This window comes from Saimiri boliviensis, chromosome 6, assembly GCF_048565385.1.
Source record: "Saimiri boliviensis isolate mSaiBol1 chromosome 6, mSaiBol1.pri, whole genome shotgun sequence".
NCBI lineage: Eukaryota > Metazoa > Chordata > Mammalia > Primates > Cebidae > Saimiri > Saimiri boliviensis.
In genome coordinates this window covers 45,736,766-45,764,589 of record NC_133454.1, presented here as the reverse complement: position 1 = coordinate 45,764,589, position 27,824 = coordinate 45,736,766, and the positions used below count along the sequence as shown (strand labels likewise).

Below are 27,824 nucleotides of genomic sequence, written 5' to 3'. Positions count from 1 at the left end.
AGAACTTAAAACAGAATTATCATTCAACCCATTCATGCTGTTATTGGGTATATACTCAAAGGCATATAATTCTTTCTGCCATAAACACACATACACACGTATGCTTATTGAAGCACTATTCACAAAAGGAAAGACATAGAATCAACTCACATACCCATCAACAATAGACTGGATACAAATATATGATACATATATACCATGGAATACTACACAGACATAAAAAGAATGAGATGATGACATTTGTAGCAACATGAATGGGGCTGGAGACTATTATCCTAAGCAATCTAATGCAGAAACAGAAAACCAAGTACTGTATGTTCTCTCTTATAAGTGGGAGCTAAACAGTGAGAACACATGGGCACAAAGGGCAGAACAACAGACACTAGGTCCTATTGGAGGGTGGAGGGTGGGAGCAGGAAGAGGATTAAAAAAATTACCTATCAGATACTATGCTTATTACCTAGGTGACAAAATAATCTGTACATGAAACTCCTGCAACACAAGCTTACCTCCATAATAGTCCTGTATATGTGCCCTGAAACCTAAAACAAACAAACAAAAAAAGATTTAAAAATAAATTTAGTGTAGCTTAAATGTACAGTTTATAAAGTCTACAATACTGTAGAGTAATGTCCTAAGCCTTCACATTCACTCACTACTCACTATCCAGATCACCTTTCAGTCCTGCAAGATCCATTTATGGTAAGTACATTATATGAGTATACCATTTTTTATCTTTTATACTGTATTTTTACTCTATCTTTTCTGTTTAGATATACAAATGCTTACCACTGTGCTACAATTGCATACAGTATTCAATATAGTAACATGTTATACAGCTTTGTAGCCTGGGAGCCATAGGCTATACCACATAGCCTGTGTGTGTAGTAGGCTATATTGTCTAGGTTTATGTAAGTACACACTATGATGTTTGCACAATGGAGAAAAATGCCTAACAACACAACACATATCCACATCATTAAGTGACACATCACTATAGTTAGATTTAGTTTTTTGACCCAATATGAGTCTTTTCCTTTTAACAGATGAGATATTCCCATTATATTTCTTTTTATAACAAATGTTTATTACTTCTTATATCTCATTTCATGTTTTCTGCCTTTCCTCTGTTTTATTTATTTTCTTTCTTAATATAATATCTGCATTTTTTGGGTTTAATTTTCTTTTAGTAATTCTGTGGATAAAAAGCCAATATTTTGTTTTGCTAATAAGTTATTTTAAATCTTTAGGTTCAAACTTTCTCAAGTTATTAATATAAACTGATATCTAATGACTACCACCTATGAAGATAAGGAATTTATCAGAAATAATACTTTTTCCAATTTCTTAGGTTTCTGTTGGTTTATTCTGGAAGTTTTTTTCTAGATAGTTATTGAAGTGTTAAAACTCTATTTTTGAAAATGCATTTTTAATTTTAATAATCACATTTGTGTCTTGTTTTTAACCTTATTTACCAAGTCATTTAGATCTGATGACATGTTTTAATTCACACATCAGGGCCTTTCATTCCACGGTGTCTTCCTCTGTGACTTCTTTATTTGCATCTCCTCTTTGCCATTAGTTCATATCTTTGGGTCATTTTTCTAGAAAGAATACATGGGTTGTATACTTTCTGAGAGTCGGCATATTTGGTAAGATTTTTCTGTTATCTCTGTATGAAAAGGCTGCTTTACTGACATAAAACTCTTGAGTCAGGCCAGGTGCTTTGGCTCGTGCTTCTAATGAGCAATGTGGGAGGCTGAGGTGGGTGGATTGCTTGATTACAGGAGTTCAAGACCAGCCTGGGCAACATGGTGAAACCCTGTCTCTACTAAAAATCCAAAAAATTAGCCAGATATGGTGTCGTGCCCCTGTAGTCCCAGCTACTTCGCAGGCTAAGGTGGGAGGGTCACATGAGCTCAGGAAGTCAAGGATGCAGAGAGCCAACATCCCACCTCTGCTCCCTAGCCTGGGCCAAAGGGAATGAGACCCCATCTCAGAAAAGACAAAACCAAAAAACTCTTGAGTCACAACTGTTTCTTTAAAATAATTATTGTGATCCCATTATCCTTTCGGCGTTTAATGTTTCTTTTGGCATTTAATTTTGCAGAGAAGATGGCCAATTCCAGCCTGTTTTTTTTTTTTTTTTTTTTTTTTTTTCCTCTTAGATACCCTGGAGAGTTGGATGTTGTTGGAGAATATCATTTGTTCATTCAGCAACTTGAATAGTGTAGAGAGGAAGCTGGGGTTACATGTGGGTCAGAAAAGAAGGGATGTATGTCACAGAAGCTCTGTTTTCTCTCTTTGTTGAGATATTGGCCCCTGAGGCCAGTATTTTTATATCTAGTTTCTGTTCAGGGACCTCTAATCTAAGTGCGCAGAATGGGTACAACTTTCTCTGGACCTTCCCTGGGGCTTTTATCCACCAAATTGGAGGAGTGTTCTGTCATTGTGGAATGCTATCCGTTTAATTTGAAAATGCATTTTAATATATCAGGAGGAAGTGGCCAGTTAGGTCAAATTTTGGATGAGAGAAAACTCTTGGGGCTGGCAGAGTGTCATTGTTGGCCCTGCTCCAATATACACTGTGGTTCTAGTAGAAGAAGCGCCTTCATCTTTCTCATGGTCCTTCTTGCCCTTTCAAAGTGGGATTGAGGGTCCTACCCCAGTTCCCCACTTTAGGCAAGTGCTTCCTTGTGTCAGTATGACCCTATGCTGCTATTGAAAAACTGGGCAGGTGGCTGAGTTGCTGCAGGGTTTCCTGATGTACCCACAGGCTTGCTTCTTCTGCCCTGTCCCCATAGCCTCTGACCTGTGGATCTGTTTTGTCCACTGCTTACCCTCATCTCTTGCCCTCATTTCTCATTATTCAGGATTGCTGGTGACATTTGTCAAGATTTGTTTAACTTCTTACAGCACTGTGCCCCTTCCAGAGTGGGAAAACCAGAGTGGGCTTTCAGTGAGAGCTTTTGATCTTGTTACGCCTTTGCTTTAATCTTCCCAGTTTATAGGATGTTGGCAACATGACTTACTCTCAACACTGAGATTTTGTTCCAGTATTTTGTTTTTATAATTCTGTTTCCGGGAGAAGGATTTGAAAAGACCTGTCACTTTCCTTGGAATTCAAGAGATTACAGAGAATTCTGAATAAATTGCAAATTTTGCATTTCATTTCCTTCTTAAGAATCAGACACCCTAGTCAATTGATAAAATTTCTTTACTGATTTTTTTTCAGGTCACTCTCAGTCTGTGGCTCAGTTCATTCATTTTTCAGTTGATTCATCAAATTCCTTTGGATTTGTCCCCTGAATTTGAAGATCCTTCTTGTGTGAGGACCATTGCCCAAAATGTTCTGACCACAACTGCTCTGGAGGAGTGGGGTTCATGCCTGAGGGAAGAAAAGGAGAGTAATTGGAGGGAGTAGGAGTGCTTGCAACCACCCTTCTTTCTGGGCCCCTGTCGGGTAATGGCTGATGGACCGTGGAGACATCAGTTATTGGGATTGGCCTCACTCCATGCTGTCAGTGATCCAGGCCACATCTCTTACTCTCTTATAGACATAATTTATTTTGCAGATCATCTCTGGCAAAATTTTACTTTTTCAGCTTTGCTGTGCCCTTGAGAGTGCTACTGGGTATCTTTCTCCATCCATCAGATAATTAATACCCAGAAAGGCAAACAAATCTTAAATATAATTGGGAAGATAAATCTATTGCAAATAATAATATGTTAGAATACAAAAGCAAATATGCAGGATTTTTAGATTATCTTACCTGCTGAACATTGCTGTTAGCATAGATGATGAGTTGACTCTAACAGTGTTGACGGTATATTATATCTATAATTCCTCACCCCATTCCTTAATTAAATCCCTTGCTGAAATGATTTTATATACATTTCAGCTGCTTTCCACATATCACCTTAGCTGTCTTTTCAAGTGTTATCTTTAAACCATTCCTACCAAGTGAGATTAGATTTTGAATGTTATATATTTATATCATCTTTTTAAAGCATTTTTTATAGAAAAAGTATGCATTCTGATTTACTTTGTAAGGACTTCGAGTGATGTCCTTATTTAGAACATTTCCGTTTCTTTCTGACATTTACTAAGCTGTTAGAGAAAACTGATGAGTGTAGCTTGCTGTCTTCAAGTTACATCAGTTTCTTAGTGAGTTGAATGAGAATACATTAAACTTATTTTTAGAATGTTCCTTTTTATAAATGTATCATGTACGTCATGCAGACTTAGCAGCCCCACTAATGTGGGAAGTGAGCATGTCAGATGTCACTCCCTTTGCAGGGTCAGGCTTAATTGAACTTAGAGAGGGAGATAGGGAAGCACTGAAGAAGACTCCAAGTCATACAAGTAGTGGTATTTATAAACCTCTGAGTCAACAATGATTCAGCACTGAAGTACCCTGCTAAGGAGACTGTTTGGTTAAAGTGACAGTGGTGTGAAATTAAAGCTGAGAACATTTGGGGTTCTTGTTTGACATTGTGGATATTTGGCATTATGAGTAGGTAAAACATTTGGTACAAGACCGTTTTACTCTAGAATCATTTGTGTAACTCTTCACAAACTTGAAAAACAAACTTGCTTCCTCCCAATTTTTAAAATATTAAAAATGGAAAAAAGACATCCTGTGTAAGTGCATTTAAAATTAAAATTAGACATCTAATTAGATTAAAAAACAGGATTAGCATTTTACAGGATTGGCATTTACTTTATGCCAGACTCATTATGACTACATGCTGTTGGTCTTACAATACCCATTTTATAAATCGTGAAGCTGAGGATTAAAGAGGTTAAAAGCCTTCTGAAAGTAACTTAGTTACTGAACAATTTTCAATCAAGATTCAGACTCAGGTCTTTGCTGTCAGACAGACCCAAATTCTCTACCCCAAGCTGCCTCCTGTGGTGAAAAAAAAGGAATTGCCAGATTTAACTAGTCTGCGTCAAATGAGCCAAACTTCCAAACTCAAGTTGGGTTTCAAGTAAACTCCCTAAAATTTTAATTGCTAAATGATGGACGTAATATAAGAAATGGTTTTAAAATTTTGGAGGATAAAAGCTTGATGTAAATGAAGATGAAACGTCTCTATCTTTGGTTTGACATTGGTAAAATTATCACCTCCAATTTTCATTCCTTTTTCTTTTGAATTTTTGAAGACAGATTCAGGTCAACTTTGTCAGAGTTGTGATGATTACTAAATGTCTATTTGAGAATCTTTTTTTCAGAATGACACTGGAATATGATGAGTGTCCTCAGCAGAATATGTGGGGGACCAGTATTCAGGCTTATTCCCTCAGCTGGTGATGTGAGGCCAGACTGCACCAAGGATTTTGGAAGGCTTAGAAATACTCAGGCTCAGCAACAGTTTGCAAAGCAGTGAGGTCTTCTAACTGCCCAGGGTGGAACTGTGCATAATACAGCCCCATCCCTCCAGAGGAAATTCTGGCTCCTTGAATAGCTGGACTATTTGTACTGCTGGCCAAGGTAAATTTGCAAACAGAGAGGTGACTGCAGAAATACTGCATTGTGTCTTTTCAGCATGGATAGTCCTGAGAGCTGCAGAAAGCAAAGGTCAGAGAACAAAGCTGCACATGTCAAGGGTTCACAGAGTAATACATAGTATATCAATCTATACGTTCATCATATATCAATCTATACATTAATGTATTTGGGGTAACAGGATTGTCAAATTTTTATTTTTCAATTAAGAACATTAAGAAAACCCTACTGTCTACTGTAATTTCATGAAAAAAAAATGCCAGTTTAAATCTAAAAAGAGGAAGGATTAATATCAGAATAAAGAACAAACTTTTAGAGAGAATAGATTTAACTTCATTAAAAACTCACTCTATCGAACTTACCTCTAATTTTTCTCAGCCGGCTGTAACTATGCCACAGATCAGCACTGCCTATGCACTGCTGTCTGACAATCCCTGAATGTGAAGCACTTTGAAGCCACACATGAGTTGTAGAACTTTAATTCACTCACCAGATCTGAGGGAAATTGTGAAAAATATGAGCCCTCAAAAAAAGCAGCCTGGGCTGGGTGCCGTGGCTCACACCTATAATCCCTGAAAGGCTGAGGCAGGAGAATAGCTTGAGTTGAGGAGTTTAAGACCAGTCGGGGTAACAGAGTGAGACCCCGTTTCTACAAAAATAAAAACAATTAGCCAGGTGTGGTGGCACATGCCTATAGACCTACCTACTTGGGAGGCTGAGGTAGGAGGATCACTTGAGCCTGAGAGGTCAAGGCTACAGTGAACCATGACCATGACACTGCATTCCAGTTTGGGCCGCAGAGCCAGACCCTGTCTCAAAAGATTTTTTAAAAATAAAAATCAGCCTGGAACAGGGTCCGGTACGTATTATGTGCTCAAAACATTGTTGAGACTGGAGAGAGATGACTGTGAAGTCCCAGAATTGAATCTAGGGAGTGGCCCATAGAGGGGACAAAGAGTTCCTCAAGGCCTTCCTCCAGAGCTCCTCAACCTCTTTGCCACACTGATTAAATCATTAGGTGTGGGGGCTCCAGCCTGAGGGTCAGAAGCCTTCAGGAACCAGATGGTCTCCACTGGGAGTCCATGTTGGAAGGGCCAGTCGGGGCTGGGCTACATGAGTGGCATCTGCACGTTCCCTAGGGGAGGTCCCCAGGTGTCCTCTGTGCCACTCTCTACCGTGATGGGCCCTGTGATCTCGTTGCTGGGCTGTCCACGGGCCACAGAGGCATCAGGATGTGATGAGAAAGATCACTGATTTTTAAGACAGGCAGACCTGGTTGGAATCTTTATAACTAGACTTAATACTTAAAGGTGTCCTTCTCCTAAGAATAATACTGGAATATCAAAACATAAACATGGCCAGCCATCCCAGAGCAAGTAGAATAGGCATAAATAAAAATACAGAAGTTACATTATGGGCCAGGTGCGGTGGCTCATGCCTGTAATCCCAGCACTTTGGTAGGCCAAGGTAGGTGGATCACCTAAGGTCGGGAGTTTGAGACCAGCTTGGTCAACATGGTGAAATACCATGTCTACTAAAAATACAAAAATTAGTTGGGCATGGTGGCACACACCTGTAATCCCAGCTACTCAGGAGGCTGAGGAAGGAGAATCGCTTGAACCTGGGAGGTGGAGTTTACAGCAAGCTGAGATTGCACCACTGCACTCCAGCCTGTGTAACGGGAGAGAGAGACCTCTTCTCAAAAAAAAAAAAAAATTATCCAGGCATGGTGGTGTGTGCCTACAATCCCAGTTACTTGGGAGGCTGAGGCATGAGAATCGCTTGAACCTAGGAGGCAGAGGTTGTAGTGAGCGGAGATGGTGCCACTGCACTCCATCCCACCTGGGTGACAGAACAAGACTCTGTCTCAAAAAAAGAAAAAAAAAAAAGGTTACATTATGAAAGTGATTATTCAAATAACCGATTATATAATCAAGGTTTGTGTCAATTAAAAAAGATTTCTAGTGGTTTTTGCTTTATCCCTTTCATAAATGGTGCCTTTATGTTTTATAACCTTCCCCTTCATCCTGATTAATGCTTTAATCTTAAATGCTGTGTTGGCTAATAATTGTAGCAGTCCTGCTTTCTTTCCTTCCTTTTTTCTTCTTCTTTTCCTTTCTAAAAAATATGTAATTTTCCTGATATCCGTTTACCTATTCCTTATTTTTTAACATCAAAAAAGGTCACTTTAAGTGTGCTTTGAAATCAAATATATCTGGTTTATTAAGTTCAGTCTGAAAATGTTTGTCTTTGAAAGATGAACTCAGTTCATTCATATTTAATTTAATAATGAATACATTTGATTCTGTTTGTTTCATCTTATGCATATTATTTATTCGATATTGTTTTTCCTTTTCTTTCCTTAATTTTGATAGATTCATCAACATACTGTAATTCTATTTTTCTTATTAAATTTAAAAATCCTACCACATATTCCCATTCTTCTAGTGAATGCTTTTCCATTCTGTTCATTCCTGTTGGATAACTGATTTCTCTCCAACCAATATGAAAACAAGATGCCAACTGTCTCTCTCTCTCTCAAATAGCTTTATTTTCTTACTGCCCCCTTCCACTTTTATAATGCTTTCATTTCCCTATGCTTATCTCAGATGAAACCTTAAGAAAATCTGTACTTCCCTTTCTACATACTCCCTCTTCCCTTCCCAAGATTTCATGAAATAGTTTAGTACTTTAAGATGTTTTAGGTTTTCTCCTGCAGAATCCTTCTTCTATTTGTATAATCATTACTCAGCACTTATATTACAAATTCCCAGTCACTCTAGCATTTTCAGTTTAGATTTCAATGTACATATGCCTAAGTGGAATATTATACGTACACACACACACACACACACACAGATAGAGACTGAAACTCACGGCTGGTTCCTCACCTCCTTATGCCCTACCAGGGACTCTGTTGGGGTTCATATTTTGTTGTGCTAGAGCCCTTCCTGAAGTATTTCCTTACATGGAATATGTAGGTGATATAAGCCTCAAATCCTTCTGTATTTGTGCACACCTTTCTTTCACCCTGCCAGGTGCGCTGCGGCTCTCTCAGCAGGTGGCAGGACTTGAAGCTAGAGCCCTGTGTTCTGCATCTGTAATTCTTCTGTTTCCTGTGTTTGTCCAATTTATGTTTGTTCTCTCCTTTTTGTGTAACACAGTTTTTATGCCTTATAGCCTATGTATTTCTTAATGCTTGAATTTAGGATATCTACCTAGATATAACCAAGTATTTTAAAAAAGACAATTTCACCCCATAAATTTTGCCTGGAACTTGATAAGCACTTTACACTTGCAGAATTTAATCTGTCTTAAAACCAGGGAAAATTTCTCCTATTATTCCCTTAATTAATGCATCCCTACATCTGTTCCTTTCCCTCCATTGGAAGTCCTATTATTCATAGGTTTGGTCTCTGCATCTGTCCTCCAATCCCTTTTCAATAATTTCTCTCATATTTCCATCTCTTTGTGTTTTTGCTCTCTGCATTGAGCTATCTTTTTCCTTGATCTTACAGGCCCAAATTCAGTCCCCAAAGAGACTAACAGCTCCTTCAATTCATCTTTGTAAACTGTAAAGTTGAGCAAACAAAATCTCCCTTTGAATTTCAGAGTCTTTTTTTTCACATTGGGACTGAATTTCTTTGAGTGCTATTGTTGTTATTATTATTTTATCTCGTTCAAAAACTACAGTTGTCATCTCTCTTCTTTAGTTTATAAGAAGTTCTAGTTTATAAGAACTGCCAGTTTGGGGCATTCTGCTTGTTTGTTTCTCTCTCGGGTTGCTAGGTCCTATGGATGCTATTGTCAGTTTCTTTTTTCTATGCGTGGCTTCATTCACATTTGGGATATAAGCCCACCAGTTGAAAATACACGTAAGTGATGGCAAAGCCAGGTGGAAGCAGTAATCTGTGCTCCTTTGAACTGATGATGTTCTTCCTGGCAAGTGGTCATTCGTTGCTCATGGAAAGGCCAATCTGTATGTTGCTGGTCAGGAGGTTTCCCTAGACAGCTCTGCTCCAAGCAGTGACACAGGCATCCAAGTCCCTTCCAGCTAGCGGATCTTTAATCCTTTGGGACTTTTTCATGATTCTTGTTGAGATCTGATAAGCATAGTAAATTTTACACTTTATAGAAAGTTACAAGTGCTATTAAAATAGAGCAGGATAAAGTATTAGGAGCACATATGGGCACAATTGCAGTTTAAATGGGGTAGTCAGATTGGCTGTATTAGGAAGGTGGCATTTGTTCAAAATATTTAGGAGGATTGAGCCATAAGGATATCAAAGGCAAGAAAATAGTAAAAGGGACAGCCAGCGCAAAGCCATTAAGGAGAGGGCAAGCCTAGAGTATTTGAAAAGCAAGCGGCAGCCAGTGTGGCTGGAGTGGAGTAAATATGGAGGAGAGTAGTAAGAGATCAGGTTGGAAAGGGATAGAGGGCCTGATCAGATAAGAGACTACTGCCGTAATCCAGGCAAGAGGTAGCAGCAGCTCACTCTATGATGGTAGTGGTTGAACTTATGTAAAGGTGTCAGATTTTAGACATGTTTGAAGGTAAAGTCAAAGGGATTTCCTGACTGATTGGAGGGGACAGTCAGGATAAAGAAAGAGATTAAGGATTTTATTTATTTAACATATATGTAGCATTTACTATGTGAAGGTATTGTTCTAAACATTTGAAAAATGTTGACTTATTTAATCTTGTACCACCTTTAAGGGATATTACTATCTTATTTTTAAGATAAGGAAATTGAAGCACAGAAAAGAGAAGTAGTTTTGCCAAGATCACACAGCTGGTATCATATCTAGGATTTGAATCCAGGTAGGCTAGCTCCAGAGTTCATGATCTTAACCATCATATTATATTGCCCTTCATGTGGGGATTCTGCCAGTTGCTGAGAATGTCAGCTCCAACTAAAAGTTAAGGCACTGTAGAACTAATTACAGTGTAGGTTTCTGGACCCACTGGGCCCACTGTGAGACTTAGGTCAAAATTCTATTGATTTCCTGACTTCCATAAGTTCCCCTTGGGTCTGGTAGACCACAGTGGTGTTTTGGGTTCTCAGAAATGAACACCAATTTAGAGCCAGTCTTAGTAACCCCAGATAAGTTTGGATATTTCCATTTCCATGGTGCACAGTTGCCTTGGTAACTGGTCACATTCCTTTGGGGAAGACTAGGAGGAAGATTTATGGTCCTCGTGGTGTCGGGTCCTTCCTCAAAGGGATTTATGACATTTTACTAGGGTCCCTGCACACTTGGGAAAAGAAAAAAATCTCCAACTTTGAGGACAGTAGATAGTAATTATGTGATTTTTGACTTGAGCAAGTGGAATGATGGATGCTATGTACTGAGATGGAAAAAGTTGGGTAATCCAAGCTTGAGGGTGGCAAGATCAGGAGCTCAGTGATGGGCGTATTAATTTTGAGATATCTTCTAGACATCAAAATAGAATTGTTGAATAGATGGTTGAATAATGAGTCAAGATTTCTGAAGGTGTAAATCTGGCAGTTGGCAACGTATTCAAAGCCATCAGATTCCCAGAGAGAATGTGTAGACAAAGAAGAGGCCCAAGGACCAACCCCTGAGCTTGAAGAAGAAGCTAAACTAGCAAAGTGAACAGCATTGTGTGGTCAGGAACTCCTCGTGAAGAATGTATTTCCAAGAAGCTGGATGTGATTGACTGTATCAAATGCTGCAGTTATGTTAAGTGGGGTGAGGACTGAGCCCTTATTATTGAGTACAGCAATGTGGAGATCATCTGTGACTTGGGAGGGCAGGTTTGGGGAGGGGTAGTGGCAAAAACCTAATTAGAGTGTGATAACAGAAAATTGGACGGGGAAATTGGAGGCAGTGAATAGTCAAATCTTTTGAGAAGTTTTGTGCAAAGGAGAACAGAGATATGGGCATAGCTGAAAAGGGAAGTAGAATCCAGAGAGGTCATGTTTATAAGGTGATAAAGATCAAGTTGTGTTTATATATCACTGGAGATGACCCAACCAATAGATGGGAAAAATGATAGGAGAGAGGGGAGAACATTCCTGGCACAATTTCTGGGCTGTTTAATTACAAATATGAATTAAACCATAAGCTCTAAACCACAGATACTGACTAATTTACTACTTGTTTGCTTGTCTTCCGCCTTCAAACATAGTTGGTAGTCATTGCAAAATTTTTATGCGAGTAATATGTCTTTATGCGCCACTGTGGAGAGAAACCTTAACTCTTAGTCTGACATTCTTATCCATGCAGATCCATTTCACATTGTGACTCCACAGAACGTCCTCTGAGAATGCCGTTTACCGGGCTCCAGCCAGGAAGAGGTGGCCTAGGAGGGGGCAATCACTAAATTTTAGGACCTAAAAAATGTCTAGTTCTGTTTCTCATGGGACATCAGCAGCATTGCCCACCTGTGTACACATTTATGTTGCCCCGATGTACCCATGGCATTTCATTAGGAGAGACCATAAATCACTAACTTCATTTAAAGCACACTCTGGAGCCTCTGGAAAGCAGTTCCCTATTCTTCATGATAGTCAGTTGTATATAAATACTCTTGATGTTTTACTTATTCATTTAAAATTTTTTGTCATTATACTTATTGATATACTATAACTAAATATTATATCTTAAAATATTGTTTAATCCTCTAGCTATTTTGCTGAGAGATCAGGACAATGCCAGGTAGCTTTTAACTTGAAGAAATTAAAAAGTAAAAACTTCTAAACAGTAGTAATTATAAGGTTTAATTCTCTTATTCCTTTAATTTTTTTCCAAAACAAGCATATTTTTTCAGTAATATCTGTAATATCATTCAAAGATAGATTCCCAGTGGGCATAAAATATTCCAAAGATGGCACAATCAGTCCCACAGTTTAATTGTCTGAGGCTTAATGAATGAAAGAATATTAGATTCTGAAAAATCATCTCCCACTGGGTCTTATCTACTGTTATTCTGATTACTCAGTCTCCTTATGAATCTAATTTTTAATTTAGTAGCTTCTAAATTCAAACCAGGCTAAATTTTTGTACATCATGTCAATGACAGCTGGAGGTGCCCTGGACTTAACCATGGGACATTTGAGGGAAGAGAGGATGCAGTCATACCTTCTTCCCTGAGCTTGCTATGTGTTTGCTTATGTACCGTTGTTGCATATTAACATGTCAGTTTGCTCCTCCAGATGGTGTCTTGTGGAGGGAGACTTCATGCTTTTTTACCTTCTCTGCAGTGCTCAGTACAGTGTCTGCCACATAGAGATACCCAATAAATATTTCTTGAACGGAGGAATACACTATGTAATTAATAAACCATGTGACTTGGTTATCAATTTCTGCCTGAAAGTAGCTTGCAGTTTAGGAGATAATATAATTAGTCTTTCAGTAAGAGATTTAGTTTTCACTTTAGTGGTAAATAAACTCAAAAAGTAAATATATTTCTGTTTAAGCCACCCAGTCTGTGATTTTTTTATGGCAACTCTATCAAATGAATACAAGGACCTTGCATAATTCCTGGCTCATTGTTCAATTTCAATAAAAAAGAGGCTGGAGGAAAAAAAAAAGAAAGAGAACAGTAACCTACAGATTGAACGACACTTCAGTCTGTAGGTATATATCTGTAGTATACATCAAAAAATTGCAAATATGGCATTAACTGGGATCCTTATTTAAACAATGAAAAAGTAAATTGGGGAAATTTAAATGCTGAATAGACATTTGATGATATTAAGGAATTATTAACATTTTTAGATACAATAATAATATTGTTATGTTTTTTAAAAATGAGTTCCCAGCTGTAAGAAATACATACTGAAATATTTATGAATAAAAGAAAAAGTATAAAACTTCTTTGATTAAAAATGGTGCTGCCCTACATTGCTCATTTTAAAATTCAAGTCTGCATGTAACAATACACATAAAATTTGACAAGCAAATACAATATTCCTGCATGTGTGTACTGTGATAAGCAAAATGCCAGGCAAGGTTGAGGTGCATCTGTTGTGCTCCTGTTCTCACTGGCATTAATAATCAGATGGGCAAAAAAGTGTGCTGTTGTGCCATGATATTTCATGGTAGATATTTTGGTGCTTTTTGTATATGATGAGTGCTTTTTTTTGACATTATAAAAAAATGAAAGGAACTCTTAGATAGAAATTTTCAAATTTAAAAGGAAAAGTACTACTATATCTAATCCACCAGCAAGATATTTTTTAACTCTAAACGTATCCCAATTCCATCTGCTTCTCTCCATCTCTACCACCATCTCCCTGATCTGTCTTGATCTCTCCCCTGAGGAGCACTTCAATAGTTTCCTGACTCCTTTCTACTTCTATTCTTGTATACCTTCTACAAAGCAGTCAGTCATCATTTAAAAATATACACCTACCCATATCATTTACCCACCTAAAATTATACGGTGATTTCCTGCAGCCCTTACAACAAATCCAAACACATTGCCCTAAGCCTTGTGGCCTTTGAATTTTAGTCTTGGTCTACTTATCAGATCTCATTGCCTATCTGCTCCTGGCTCTCTTCTTGCTGGCCATGTTGGTCTTCTTTCCATTTTTTGAGCTGGCCAAGCTCTTTCTCTCTCAGCTGTTCCTTTGCCTAGAATTCCCTCCTCCCAATCCTGTAAAAGAATGAGTTTCTTGTCACTCAGATTGTGCTCAGAGAGGTGTTTCCTAGTCACACAATTTTAAGTCACCACTGGACTCTTTGTTTTATACTAACCAATTTGAATTTTTTTTTTTTTACAGATATTAATAGCATCTTCTATTTTTTTGTTTATGTATTCACTTGTCTTGTTATTATATATCTGCCCCTGCTAGAATGCTCCATGAGAGCAGAGATCTTGTCTCTTTGGTTCATTACTGTATCCCTAGAGCTTAAGACAGTATCTAATATTTTAAAGGCACTTAAGTGTGTTTAAATGAATGAATAAAAGGTCTTCCCAAACTGTCTCATTCAATCTCTACACAACTGCCAGAGTGAACTCTCTAAATCATATAATACATCTCACCAAGTCCCAAGTCGCTTCCTACTTGAAATTCTCTAGAGGCTTCACATTGCCAGGAGAATATAATCCAAATCGCTCTGTATGGCACACAAGACCCTCCATGACCTGGCCACTGCTTCCCTCTCCTATCTTATTTCTCCCTGAGCTCCCCTCCATGCCCAGCAACTTGCAGGCATGTAACCATTAGCATGTCCAAGGTCATGCTGTTTCATCCTCTGAGCCTTTGATCCATTTCTTCATCATACCTGGACCACCCTTTCTCCCGGTTACTCCTCCACTTTAACCCCACATGTGTACTCAGTTTTTAAGACACAGCTTGAGTCAAAAAGCCAGTCTGACTCCCATATTCCCCAAACTCCAACTTTTTTTTTTTTTTTTTAAATAGGGTCTCTCGTTGTTGCCAAGGCTGGGATGCAGTGGTTTGATCAGAGCTCACTGCAGCCTTGACCTCCGCAGGCTCAGATGATCCTCCCACCTCAGTCTCCTGAGTAGGTGGGACTACACACTAACAAGCTCAGCTATTTTTTAAATTTTTTGTGGAGATGGGGTTTGGCCATGTTGCCCAGGCTGGTCTTGGACTTCTGGGCTCAAGAGATCCGCCCACCTCAGCATCCCAAAGTAGGATTACAGGTGTGAGCCACACACCCAGCCTCCAACATTTAGAAAAATCAATTATTTTTGCCTCCATCATAGCTGCTGTAACTCTTTGTTGGTCCTATTGCTTTCATGTCTGTCTCTGTCTCTATAAACTCCATGAGGTGGGCATAGTGCTGTATACGCCATTTTGTTACCAGGTGTGACTTATAGTTGTTGCTTTCACAAGTGTTAATTGACCGACTCACTGAATGTATGTATAAATTTATTCATAAAAATGCAAATGACTTGAGAATGCTTGACATCTCTTGCCATTAGGGTTGACAAATGCTCTCATTACACTGTGTTTACTGTGGCTTGGGCCCCACTGCATAATAACTCAGATTAATGTAGAGAAATGTTTTCAAACTCATAGGAAAAATGTGCTTTAAAAGAACATAGTCATTTTGCTACCTAGAACTAATTCTTAGATCATTACAAGAGAAATGAATGGGCCTTACAAGAATTTGAAACACTTAAGGAAAAGTTGATTAAAGAAGACTTCATGAATGATGAATTATAAAATTTAACATCTGTGGGAGAGAGTTTTACTGACATTTAAATAAAGGCCACAACACAAGCTGCAATTAAGCACATACCATAGCAAAGATAGCACAATCAAGGTGTTTATTCTGAATCACAATTATATCAGTACTGTACATGCAACTCAGAAATAAATGCTCATGATTGGCATGAGTCATTGATTAGAGTCTTGTGTTTTGGACACATTTGTGTTGACCATGATGATTCCAAGTCCTGCTATACAAAGGCAAGTGTGTTATGCCTCCTTTCCCTGGGTTCCCAGCCCTTCTTCAGTCTGCTGCCTTCTGCTTTCCATCCATTTTTGCTTTTTAATGACAATTTTTCATAAAGTCTCCTGTGACTTTCTGATGAATAAATCCAGTGACCCCAGCCTAGAGTTTCTGGGATATTTAATACATGGATTCAATGAATATTTGTTTATCATCCATTATGTGTCAGTGTTAGGCACTGACTGGGTGCACAATAATTTAAAAAAAGCAAAAGCCTTCCCCTCCTTCCCGAGAAAACCCACCAAAAACTATAAACAAACAAGCAAAAAAAAAAAAAAAAAAAAAAAAAAACCAAACTAAGCAACAATAAAAAATAGACTGGGTTCCTGACCTTAAATATCCTCTTATCTAGTAGGAAAATAGACGTTAAATAAATAAGCACTGCAATAAGCATTTAATTAAATTCTGATGAATGCTATGAAAGAAAAGCATGGTGTTCTCAGAAACAATAACAGGGAACCTTCTTTAACCCAGGGATCAAGGCAGCCTCTCTGAGAAGACCTAAAGGAGGAGAAGGAAGAAAAAGTCCCAATGGAGAAAGGAAAATAAATGATAGTTTGCAAGATATGTTCAATAGGATAACACATGAAGAATATTCCTCAACTAGCAGATGAAGAGGAGGAATCTTCAGCTACCATCAAGAAACCAAAAACTCACAGAGATAAACATGATAAAGTCAAAGAGAAATCATTCATGGAGCCATATTTTAAAGATAAAAAGGAAATTAGCTGACCACATTTTTCTCATATTGAGGTGGTTTGGAAGAAAGAAGAGAGAACCAAATTGCTTGGTCATACATACAAGGAATATGAAATTTATTTTGTAGATATTCCAGCAGAAGGAAGAAAAGAAGTTGACTTCCTATTCAAGACATTTTACTAAATTCCATTCAACACACCAGGGAATTTCTGGGAAGTTGATTTTTCTTTTGACATGTAGCAGATATTTCCTCAATCCTTGATAGCACCTAAATGTAGGGCATCTCCACAACCTCAGGAATGAGGATGAAATCATTGACTGAAAATTGCTTAACACATCTATGATTGCAAATGATAAGTATGAAAGAGAAACTGATAGTTTTTATAGAAGTGAAACTTTCTTTGTGTGGTTAGAACATGTGATTAAGACAATGGCAAAGTGTGCTTACTAACCCTGTTTGGGCTTTTCTGGATCCTAGGAACTTTCTTATATAGCAATAGGGAAAAGGTCTCTTTCTTTCTTCGTCTTTAAAAACTAAAAAAAAAAAAAAAAAATTAGGGCCTGGCGCTGTGGCTCAAGCCTGTAATCCCAGCACTTTGGGAGGCCGAGGCGGGTGGATCACGAGGTCGAGAGATCGAGACCATCCTGGTCAACATGGTGAAACCCCGTCTCTACTAAAAACACACAAAAAAAGTAGCTGGGCATGGTGGTGCGTGCCTGTAATCCCAGCTACTCAGGAGGCTGAGGCAGGAGAATTGCTTGAACCCAGGAGGCGGAGGTTGCGGTGAGCCGAGATCGCGCCATTGCACTCCAGCCTGGGTAACAAGAGGGAAACTCTGTCTCAAAAAAAAAAAACCAACCAACCAAACAAACAAACAAACAAAAAAATTTAAACAGTAGTTCTCAACCCCATTACACATCGAAATTACCGGTGGCACGTTGAGAACTCACTACACCTTGAAACCAATTCTTATTCAGTGGGTACAGGGGTTAGGGGGTGGGGAGGCTTAGGGATCAATTGTTTAAAAACCTTCCCAAGTGATTTTGATGTGAGCTAAGTTAGAGAACTATTTCAGTAAGGCCTTATTTATTCTACTCTCTTTTTTCTTTTAAAATAATTTTTGTTTTTCCTAAATCAAATAAGCACTGAGGGAACTTTAAATAACTAAAATGATCAGATTTTTTTTTTTTTTTTGAAATTAAAGGAGAGGCTTGGATAACTTCCACCAAGAATATCTGTGATCTTAGAGTTTTGGCCATATCCCTTACTTTAAGGGGAATGGTGAGTGACGGGGCAGCAGGTCCCAGTAGGCGAATCTGGCTTTGATTGGAGGACTTAGCAGGGTTTCCCAAATATTCTCACTTGTCATAACTTCCACAAGACTCTACATGTCTACAAGACAGTCCCATATCTGATGTTTTCTCCCTTTGACAGATCACATGTTCTAATTAGTGCTTCTGAAAATAGAGCCCTTGGAACCATGAGCTTCTCCCATTTTCCTTGGCTTCCCCTCCCTTTGCCCTCATTTAGCTCTAGCAGATGCCAGTGTGGATCCATAATCCTTTCTCCAAAACCCTTGGAGCCAGATGTGGATTGGAACTCAAGATGGATTGGAACTCAAGACTTTTGAAGGGCAAACTCTGCATTGCATATTTTACACATTTTCTTCAGTGTAGTTGGAGGAACACCCTGTGATCAAACATTTCATGTTTCTGCAGTAAACACAGAACTCATCCTGTGAAGTGGAATGAATAAAGATTACAGGCAGCCTCATACATGTTCAGTTCAGGTTCTACTACCAGATGACTTTGCCAGAACTTTATGAATTAAAAAAATGCAAGAGTTTGAGAGCTCTTTGGATTTTGAAATAGTGAACAAGGAATGGAGAATCCTTGGTAGCTTCATCATTTAAAAATTGATTGACAAAATGACCTTTTCATAGACTTTACTAGTTTTTCTCATCATTATAACAAAAACCCATTTCCATTGTCAGTTGCTTTCTGAATGTTAATACTTTCAATTTACTTCCAGAAATGGAAATCCCAAATAACGTAGTTTTTTTTTTTTTGGCAAAACTAAAATAGAATAATAATTTTTAAAAAAGCCCGATGTGGCGGCTCACACCTGTAATTCCAGCACTTTGGGAGGCTGAGGCGGGCGGATCATGAGGTCACGAGATCAAGACTATCCTGGGCAACATGGTGAAACCCTGTCTCCACTAAAAATACAAAAATTAGCTAGGCGTGGTGGCACATGCCTGTAGTACCAGCTATTCAGGAGGCTGAGGCGGAAGAATCACTTGAACCCGGGAAGTGGATGTTGCAGTGAGCTGAGATTGCGCCACTGCAATCCAGCCTGGTGACAGAGCAAGACTCCGTCAAAAACAAAAACAACCCAGACATTTAGAAGCTATATCATTGAATCCTGGTGGCTCAAGTTCAGAAATCTAAATAGCTGCCTTGAATCTAAGGTGGGCCATTTTTTAAACCCATGGTCATCCTATTAACTCCCTTCTTCAGCCTTCAGATATCTTCCCCCTCCCTCAACTGTAGACCTCATTGTTTTGACAGGCTGGTGAGGCCCAAGAGACTCACAGGTTGGTGAAGCCCAAGAGTGCATTTATTTTCTCATTAGGTTAGCTACTGTTTTAGGACAGATTTTCTCCTTCTGTATTCCTCAGACCAGGTGGTACAGCTTGTGGGTGGTAAAAAAAGGGGAAAAAATTTCTTTTTAAAATAGTTCATAGTAGTATTTTCTTAGGGGAGGAATGGTCTTGAAAATATCCTTTTTTTAAAAAAAATTAAAAAAAGAATGCTTATTTTCCATCAACCTTATTTCCATCTTAAGAGCCTGTAGAAGAACAGCTTAAAATCACTTGGGGGTGGTTCCGACCCCCTCAGTGGCCTGAGCAGGAGGAGCTGCAGAACATTCTTCCATGGCAGGCTGAGCATGGTGGTCTTTGGTAGACACCTGCTGAATGGCCGCAGGGGGCATCTGCATGCCTTTAGGCCATTCTGCAACCTCTGGTTGAGTAGCAGTGGAGTCAGGAGCTAGGGCAGTCCATTCACTCTGAAATTCCTCCTCGGTCACAGCCTTTCCAGCAGCAGCCTGTTCTTCCATGTCAATCTCTCCAGGATCTCCATGGAAGTAGAAATCAAGCATGACCTTTACAGATGTTCATAGGAGATGGTGCCACTTGTATGCAGAACTTCCCGGACCAGACCCACTGAGTGAGCTCCCTTTTTGTTGCATGGGTTGTAAATGCCCACATATCACAGAGGAGAATCTGTGGAACACAGAGCAATGGCAGGCAAGTTACTGTAAGATGTCTCTGTGAGAAGCTGGTGGTTAGCCCTGGGATCAGTAACCACCAAAACACACAGCTCCTGGAAGGCTGCCTGGATGGGGTTAGTGAAGATTCTAGGAATAAAGAAGTCAGCAGTAGGATTTGCTCCAGTGGCAGTAGCAAATTTGAGCACAGCCCACTGGCCAGGATTCCTGGAGGACATGACACTGACATCATCAGGGTTTTCAATGGCAGCAATAGATGAGCTGCCAGCAGAAGCTTCTCCCAGATCCTCTTCAGACTGATGATGTAGATGCTATCATTTTTCCTTTGGAAATCAAGGTTGGTCCCACCTAAGTGGGTTCCTGCTGCAAGGAATTTAAGGACATCCTCCTTCTTCATTTGCAGGACATCAAAGGCTTTGGACAGTGTAAAAGTTTCACCTGAAGCTACAGGAATCCAGAACACATTTTGATGGAGCATTTGGGAATGAAATATCCTATCCCCATCATAGGATTGAGAAGTCTTGGGGCAGAACAGATGGAAGATAGAATTATTTTGCATTTAAAACAAAATTGCTGAGGGGGACAGGGGTCATATAGGAGAGAGAATGGCTGAGCAATGTGAAAAATCAGCAGAGAGACTATAGAACTAGGATAACTATTATTCAGATCTAATTGTTTATGGGTCAACTGTGCAAACTCTATATTTAATTTCCTAACTTCTCTAAACTTTCTATAAAACTTGCTAGCCAAAGTTTCCGTGTAAATGATATTTTGTGTTTGTGTGTAAAGCTGAGGAAGATAGCCAAAGTGGAGAACAAGAAATTAGGTGAAGCAAGAGGCACTCAGGAGAACATAAGTCCTGGAGAAATATAAGGAAATCTTGCAGAGGCAACTGGACTTTCAGTATCAGGTGTGCTGGAGACTGGACATAGTCTTGTCTAGATTTTTAAGAGACAGGATGATCCTAGGTATCACCTAAGTTATATAGTAAATGGTCAACAAAAGTTATAAATGACTTATTTAAACAATGGTAAACTGGACTTAAAATGTCAGTCATCTCATAATGGAAAGAGTCCTGGAAAGGGGCTTAGAAGTCCTGGGCTTGAGTTTTGTGGCACAATAATGACATGACTGAGAAGACAGCTAACCACTATGTGGTACAGTTTTCTCATCTGTAAAAGGAGGAAGGAAATGAATTATTGGTCCTCTCATTTGGAACATGGCCCAGATATAACTAGCACATCCTAGGAGAAAGCACAGAAATTTGGAATCTGAAATGCCCATGTGAAATAAACAAACACATCCTGCTTCTGCCGTGTACTGGCTTTGTGACCTTTGGTCAGCTGCTTAAATTCCTAAGCCTGATTCTTTATCTTTAAAGTAATAAGTATGCCTCAGATAGTTTGAGGAGGATTAAATTATTTAGCCTAGGTAAAGCGCCTGTCATAGAGATGCTTGATAAATATTAGACCCATATCTCTCAAATATAAGTCAATTTATTTGCTCAGTTTCCTTCCCCATGACCTTGTGGGAAAAATATTTCATTTCTGTTTTATAGAGTAGTCCAACTTGACACCCACTTATCCCTGTGGAGCAGAAAAAGAAATCACACCAAGCAACAATTCAATTGCACATTTTGCCAATTATATGGAATTTAAAAGCATATATTCAAATCCATATGCTGCTATGGTTACTGATTACAATACACTAAGTGTTTATGAAGAAAACTCTATATAAGAAACAGTATTCAGAGAAGTGATAAGTTTTGCCTGATGATTCCTTCATAACTATGTGGTTTCTATATTTAATATAAAACTTTCCCAGCATCAATTCTAAATCCCAAGGAAGTCTGTTTGTTTTAATAATCCTGAGAAATACGGGAGTAATTGAATTCTTACCTACTTTTTTTTTGTTTTACCTTGGAATAATTGGAGGCTGCCTCTGTCATCCACTTCACTCCTAACTTTGGAAGCCAGGGATAGTTTTATTTAGGCTTGTATCAAAAGGCAGCTCACAAATGAAGAAGGTATGAAATCCTCAATTCTTCCATGAAAATGAGACATCCTTCTCATGCCCCAGTATTTCTTCTCGCTAGCTAGTTATCATCACGATGCCTTGGGCAGGCCTCCATTCCACTAAACACTGTCTCTGCAGTACCACTGAAGAATATCTAGGGTGAAAGGATAGGTCTGTCTGTCTTCTTTCTGTCCATATTTCTTGGGTGCCTAGGATTTCTCTCTCCCTAGGGTCCTAGTGCCTTAGGAGAGGAAACCAAGCTTTTCCCTGTGCCTCAGATGTATTGATAGGGCCACGTTTCCTGTGCTAAATCTGCCAAGTCTATTTCCTGCTGGACCTCATGGTGTCTCCCTTTTATCCACAGTGTGTATCTGACCCTTACCTTTTAAAGGACTCTAGAGTAAGGAAAATGGGTGTGAGGATAGGTGGAAAGCATGGGTCATTATACCGAACCATGCAATTACATTTTCTTAATTTTGGTTCACGTTTTCACTGGTTTACTGAATGGAATAAATATTGTATTGACCCAACCTCCATATAGTCACCCCTCAGGTGAAAAAATAGTTCTTAGCTGATGAAGAATTTCCAAACAATTATTGTACTCCAAAAGATGCTCATTTCGGCATTGTGTTGAATATGGGCTACCTGTATTTTTGACCTAGCATTTCCTTTTAATTGGGTAGGCTATAGTTTTTTTTTTTTTTTTTTTGATAAGTATTTCTAATTCTAAATTTTCCAATTCCTAAGGGAAATAAGTAGATTGTGAAAGTTTTTCTACTACATTTTACTAAGATCGTAATGCAGTACAAAGATATTTGATGTTAATTTACTTCATTTTCCTTGGGGGACCCAGGATGTCCCCTTTAGGTATAATTGTATGTCTGCTTAAGTAAGGTATAATTGTAAATATACCTTAAGCGGAGAGGTCAGTGTTTTGGTGTAGGTATGACAGCAGCACTATGTCTCAGATTTTCACTGATGGGCAAGAAGACCTTTATCAGGTCAGTGTGACCAAATTGTGTTAATGTGGCTTGCTCTCATAAGGGAAATGAGACTTAGGGGTTCAGACTTTATCAGAATTTAAAACTGAGAATACAGGTTGGGGCTCTAAATCTGATACTCTCATAGTAAACAAAGGTGAAGGAATATTTAACATTTTCTTCTTCTTATTTTTTGAGACAGAGTTTCACTCTGTCACTCAGGCTCGAGTACAGTGGCATGATCTCTGATCCTTGGAACCTCCATCTCCTGGGTTCAAGCAATTCTCCTGCTTCAGGCTCCCGAATAGCTGAGATTATGTGTGCACCACCACACCCAGCTAATTAATATTTTTAGTAGAGATGGGGTTTTGCCATGTTGTCCAGGCTGGTGTTGAACTCCTGACCTGTGATCCACCTGCCTCAGCCTCCCAAAGTTCTAGGATTCTGTGTGAGCCACTGCTCTGGGCCATTTAAATTTTAAAGAGCTCATTTTCCGGAAGTTGATTGTTTTGGAACTCAGCACAATTTCACATAGGACTGAAGTTATAGGTTGCAGTTGCTTTAGGCGTGTATACACATATGCAAATGTAGAGCACAAGGCCTGTGAATCTGGAGCTTGGTTCAGGCATGGGTTGAGGGAGCTGGAGGAAGACGGGTTTTTGATAGAGCATCAGCTTTGTAGTCAGCTCAGGCTAGGGCATAAATGCTATAGGCTGGTTCTAGGGATGGCGCTTGGCATCATGGCCTTTGGTTTATTGAAGTCTGATCAGTAACTACAATACTATATCAATTTGACTTCCCATGTACTTATTAAATCTGTGAAATTATCTTTATATTTATTAGTACTAACACAGTACCACATCCCAACAGGACTCCTGGAATAACTTTCTAACTTATCTGCTTTATATCTATTCCTTCCCATTGAGTTTCCATAATACAACCAAACTCATCTTTTAACAATTAAATTTTTAGGGAATAATGGCTGTTTTGAAATCTGTCAGTGGTTTCTCATTGTCCTTACAATAAAGCCCCCAGTCCTTACTGAAGTCAACAAGGCCCTCCACAATCTGGGCTCTCTGTACTTCTGCAACCTGATACTTGGCAGTTCTTCACAGTGATCTTACTTCCATTCTCAAAAATGCCAGCCTTTCCGTATTGGGGCCTTCATGCATAACGCTCCTTTTCCTGAAACACTTTGCCCCAAGATCTTTGCTTGATCCGTGGGCAATATCCTCATATTGGCAGGTTCTCAGACATCTATGATTAAACTCAAAATCATAAAACATTGGATAGAGGCTTTTCACAGGCTGATTAAAACATAGAATTGGATTTATTTGATTTGAAAGTCTTCAGCATATCCTATACACACACACATACATACCCCATTATTAAAATCAAAAAAAGTTTCATAAAATATGTTAGTTTGGCAGGGCATGGTGGCTCACGCCTGTAATCCCAGCACGTTGGGAGGCTGAGGTGAGTTAATCACAAGGTCAGGAGATCGAGACCATCCTGGCTAACACAGTAAAACCCTGTCTCTACTGAAAATACAAAAAGAAAGAAAAAAAAAAAGTTAGCCAGGCATAGTGGCACACACCTGTAGTCCCAACTACTGTGTGACACTGGGAAACTTTTGAATCTCATTGAGACTCGTTTCCTCATCTGTAATATAGGAATCTTAGCAATAACTATTCTACTGGGTTATGCTGAAATTAAGTAATTGAATGTGGTGTGTCTAGCACATAGTCAATGTCCAATAACTATTATTTGTCAATGTATTTATTGGCATTTTAATACCAATTTTAGAATAATACAACTGTGAGCTGGAAGGAGAGGAAAGAAACTAAGCAGAAATGCAGTCAGGAAACCGGAAAAGCTGAATTGGGAAACTGGAAAAGCTGAGTCAGGAAAGCTAACATCCAGAATGAGTAGAGGTTCGCAAAAAGCACAAAGGGCAACAAAAGTGGAGTCTCAAAGTCATTTTTAGAGTTAGAAAAATAAGGAAAGAATATTGATTACTTACAGAAAATTGTCTAATGTTAATAGACAATAGAAGAAAAAAATCCCAGAACTATTGAATTGGTGTTTGAATTTTTTTCTTCTTGATCAAAGAGAAGTATTTTCAGTCAGAAAGGAGGACTAAATATTAGAGGAATCTAAATTCTTAAATTTCTCTAAGAATCAGAAAGAGCTATCCAAATGAGTTCATATTAACCATGTTTGTATAAACCAGGTCATAGGTTCCTGGGAGAAAGGGCAGGTAAGGTTGTGGAACCGTAAATGACAATCGATGAGGAATTACAGAGCATGACCACGTGCCCATACAACCACAGAGACCCATTTTAATTCTGATTTCCAAAAGAAAGAAGAGAAAGTGTCTACTCCTTCTCATAACTTTATGAATTATAAACCAACGGACTTGTTGTGTATCCCAAGTGAAATAGTAAATGGATTGATCATCAGCATTTAGGAAATGAAAAGAATGATTATAAAATGGTGTCATCGGTTCTTAAATGTAAGTTTTATCAGTATGCATATTGTCTTTTTTGATAAGATTATTAAGCTAGTGGATCATGGAAATGATAACTTAGTCAGCAACATTGTTGAATACTAGTTAGGTGCAGGCACATGGTCTATTTCATTGTTTATTGGAGAATTAGCCAATATGATCACCTGCTAATGAATATGGAATAGAATCAAACATTCTAGGAAGAATGGAACAGAGATCAAACCAAATATACAAAAAAAAAAAAAAATTTGGTGGTCTTTATCAAAATTGGAACTACAGGAGTTATTGGATGAGACAAGAGAAAACGAGTTAATTTTATGACTTGTGTTTAAAATGTGTTAATGATGTAGCTAGAGATGTCTATTAACTTATAGACAGGGAGCTCAGAAGGCCCTGGGCTGCAGAAAAGGATCTGGGAATCATTAGCTTGCATAATTGTCAAAGTTATTACAGTGCCTATTTCCCACGAGGGGCATGTTGAATGAGAGCCCCAGCCAAAATGCAGGGAGCATCAATATCAAAGAAAAAAAGAAAAAGAGCTTATAAAGAAGACTGAGAAACAGAGAGCAGGGAGGCAGGAGGAGAATCAGGAGAGAATGGTGCTACATGCCAAGGGAGGAGAGACATTCCTGCAAAATGCTGATGGCCAGCTGCATTTGGAAGCCTTGCTTCAGTTGTGACACCAATCTGCTCTGATGTGGGATTTTTCTCCAGCAGCTCATGGTGAGCTACCGGCGTGTAGGAGAGGAAAAGGGAGATAGACTTAATGGTCTATATTAGGAGGTTTGCAGAAATAGTAAAGCGGAAGAAAAAGGAAAATAGTAAAGAAGTTATTAAAGAAGTACTTTCATATGGTGCTGAAATTTAACATAGTGTGATGTTGGGTGGGCAGCCAAAATCTCGGTTGTCTTAATTAATACTCATAAGTAGCATAATTGGGCTGTGCATGGTGGTTCACATCTCAGCACTTCGGGAGGCTGAAGTGGGAGAATCACTCGTGCTCAGGAGTTCAACGTTACAGTAAGCTATGATTGTGCCAGGCTGGACAACTGAGCAAGACTCCATCTCTTAAAAAAAATAAAGGAGCATGGTTGGAATGAATAGTCAAATCTAGCAGAGGAAAACATTTAGTAGGAGTGCATATACATTCTACACTTTGCCAAGGAATCATCACAATGCTGAATGAAGCAGAGACAAGGACCAATTCCTGTGGAATGAAGCTAGACACTTACTCTACCTTCTTCTTTTCTCTTTTGCCTAAAGTGACAATGAATTTTTAATTAATATTTTCTCTTTAAGAATGGATTTTAAAAAGGCAATGAATTGAACTAACGTTTTTTCATCTGGACATAAGATAACCATGTGGAGGTCAATTGACATTCAGATTTTGTAGTTGACTTTCAACTCACTGATAGTATCATATTGCAAATATTATAAGTAACATTTTATGTGTTAAGTAGTTTTAAATGTGTTTATGTATATAGTAGATCTACAAATCTCAGTCCATAGACTGCATTGATGTAGAAAAATAACATTTCCTCTAACTTAATTTGATGTTTTATCTTTGTACTAGCAGGCTAAGGTTAACAATCTCAGGTTATTGTTGGTTTCTCTCTTCTTCTGTGGGACTCAGACAAAGACCCTGTTGGGATTTGCTTAGTGCCTTGAGCAGTACGGGTCCTTGAGTCACCTGTTCTCATTGAGTTGTCGTGAGACAGCATTTGGCTTGCAGCATGTGAGAACTGGAGGCTCACACAGATGTTCTGCTATATCTCTGAGGGCTAGAAATCTTTAAGAGGCAATGGGCTGGTGTACCTAGACTCTGCACCAAGCCATCTCCTCTTCGGGGTATTGCTACCTCCTCCCAGGAACAGCCCAGAAAGAAGGAAACCTGGCTCTTGGAGCCCTCATTCTGTCTGTTCTCATCATTATCTCCTCTTGACTCTTTCTGCCTCAGACCTCAGAGAATCCTATTTTAGGCAGCGGGTAGAGGAAATCAATGCTCTTTGACCTCTGTTCCTCCCACACATTTGATCTTAACATCATCCCCAAAATGCTAAGTTCCCCTTTTTAAAACACAGAGACAAAAAGTGGTGATTGGCTATTTATATCTTCGGACTAATTGCATCCCCTCCCTGAGGCAATGAGCTCAGGATTGCCCATATACACTTGGAAATGGGGAAAGAACAGAAGAAAAATGGACCCAAATAACTCTCCCACCACACCCACAGTAAATTCTTTATTCTTGTAGCCACAAAATTAGCAAATTAGCTAGGACTTTTGTTTTAAAGCATCCCTCCAAATCTATAATTTTATCAATGTTAGACTAAACCAGTGGGTTTGTGCTGCTAGCAAGG

The 27,824-nt window shown here is 38.8% G+C and overlaps 1 long non-coding RNA gene across 2 annotated transcripts in view; it reads right to left on the bottom strand.

The window, feature by feature from the left end:
* Nucleotides 1–1,044: 1,044 nt before the first annotated feature.
* The window catches only part of LOC141584827 (uncharacterized), a 43,973-nt gene continuing 17,193 nt past the window's right edge, over nucleotides 1,045–27,824 (bottom strand). For both annotated transcript variants that reach the window (XR_012518032.1, XR_012518033.1), the window contains one exon: nucleotides 1,045–3,388. This is a non-coding gene — a long non-coding RNA (uncharacterized LOC141584827). The remainder of the gene's footprint in view (nucleotides 3,389–27,824) is intronic.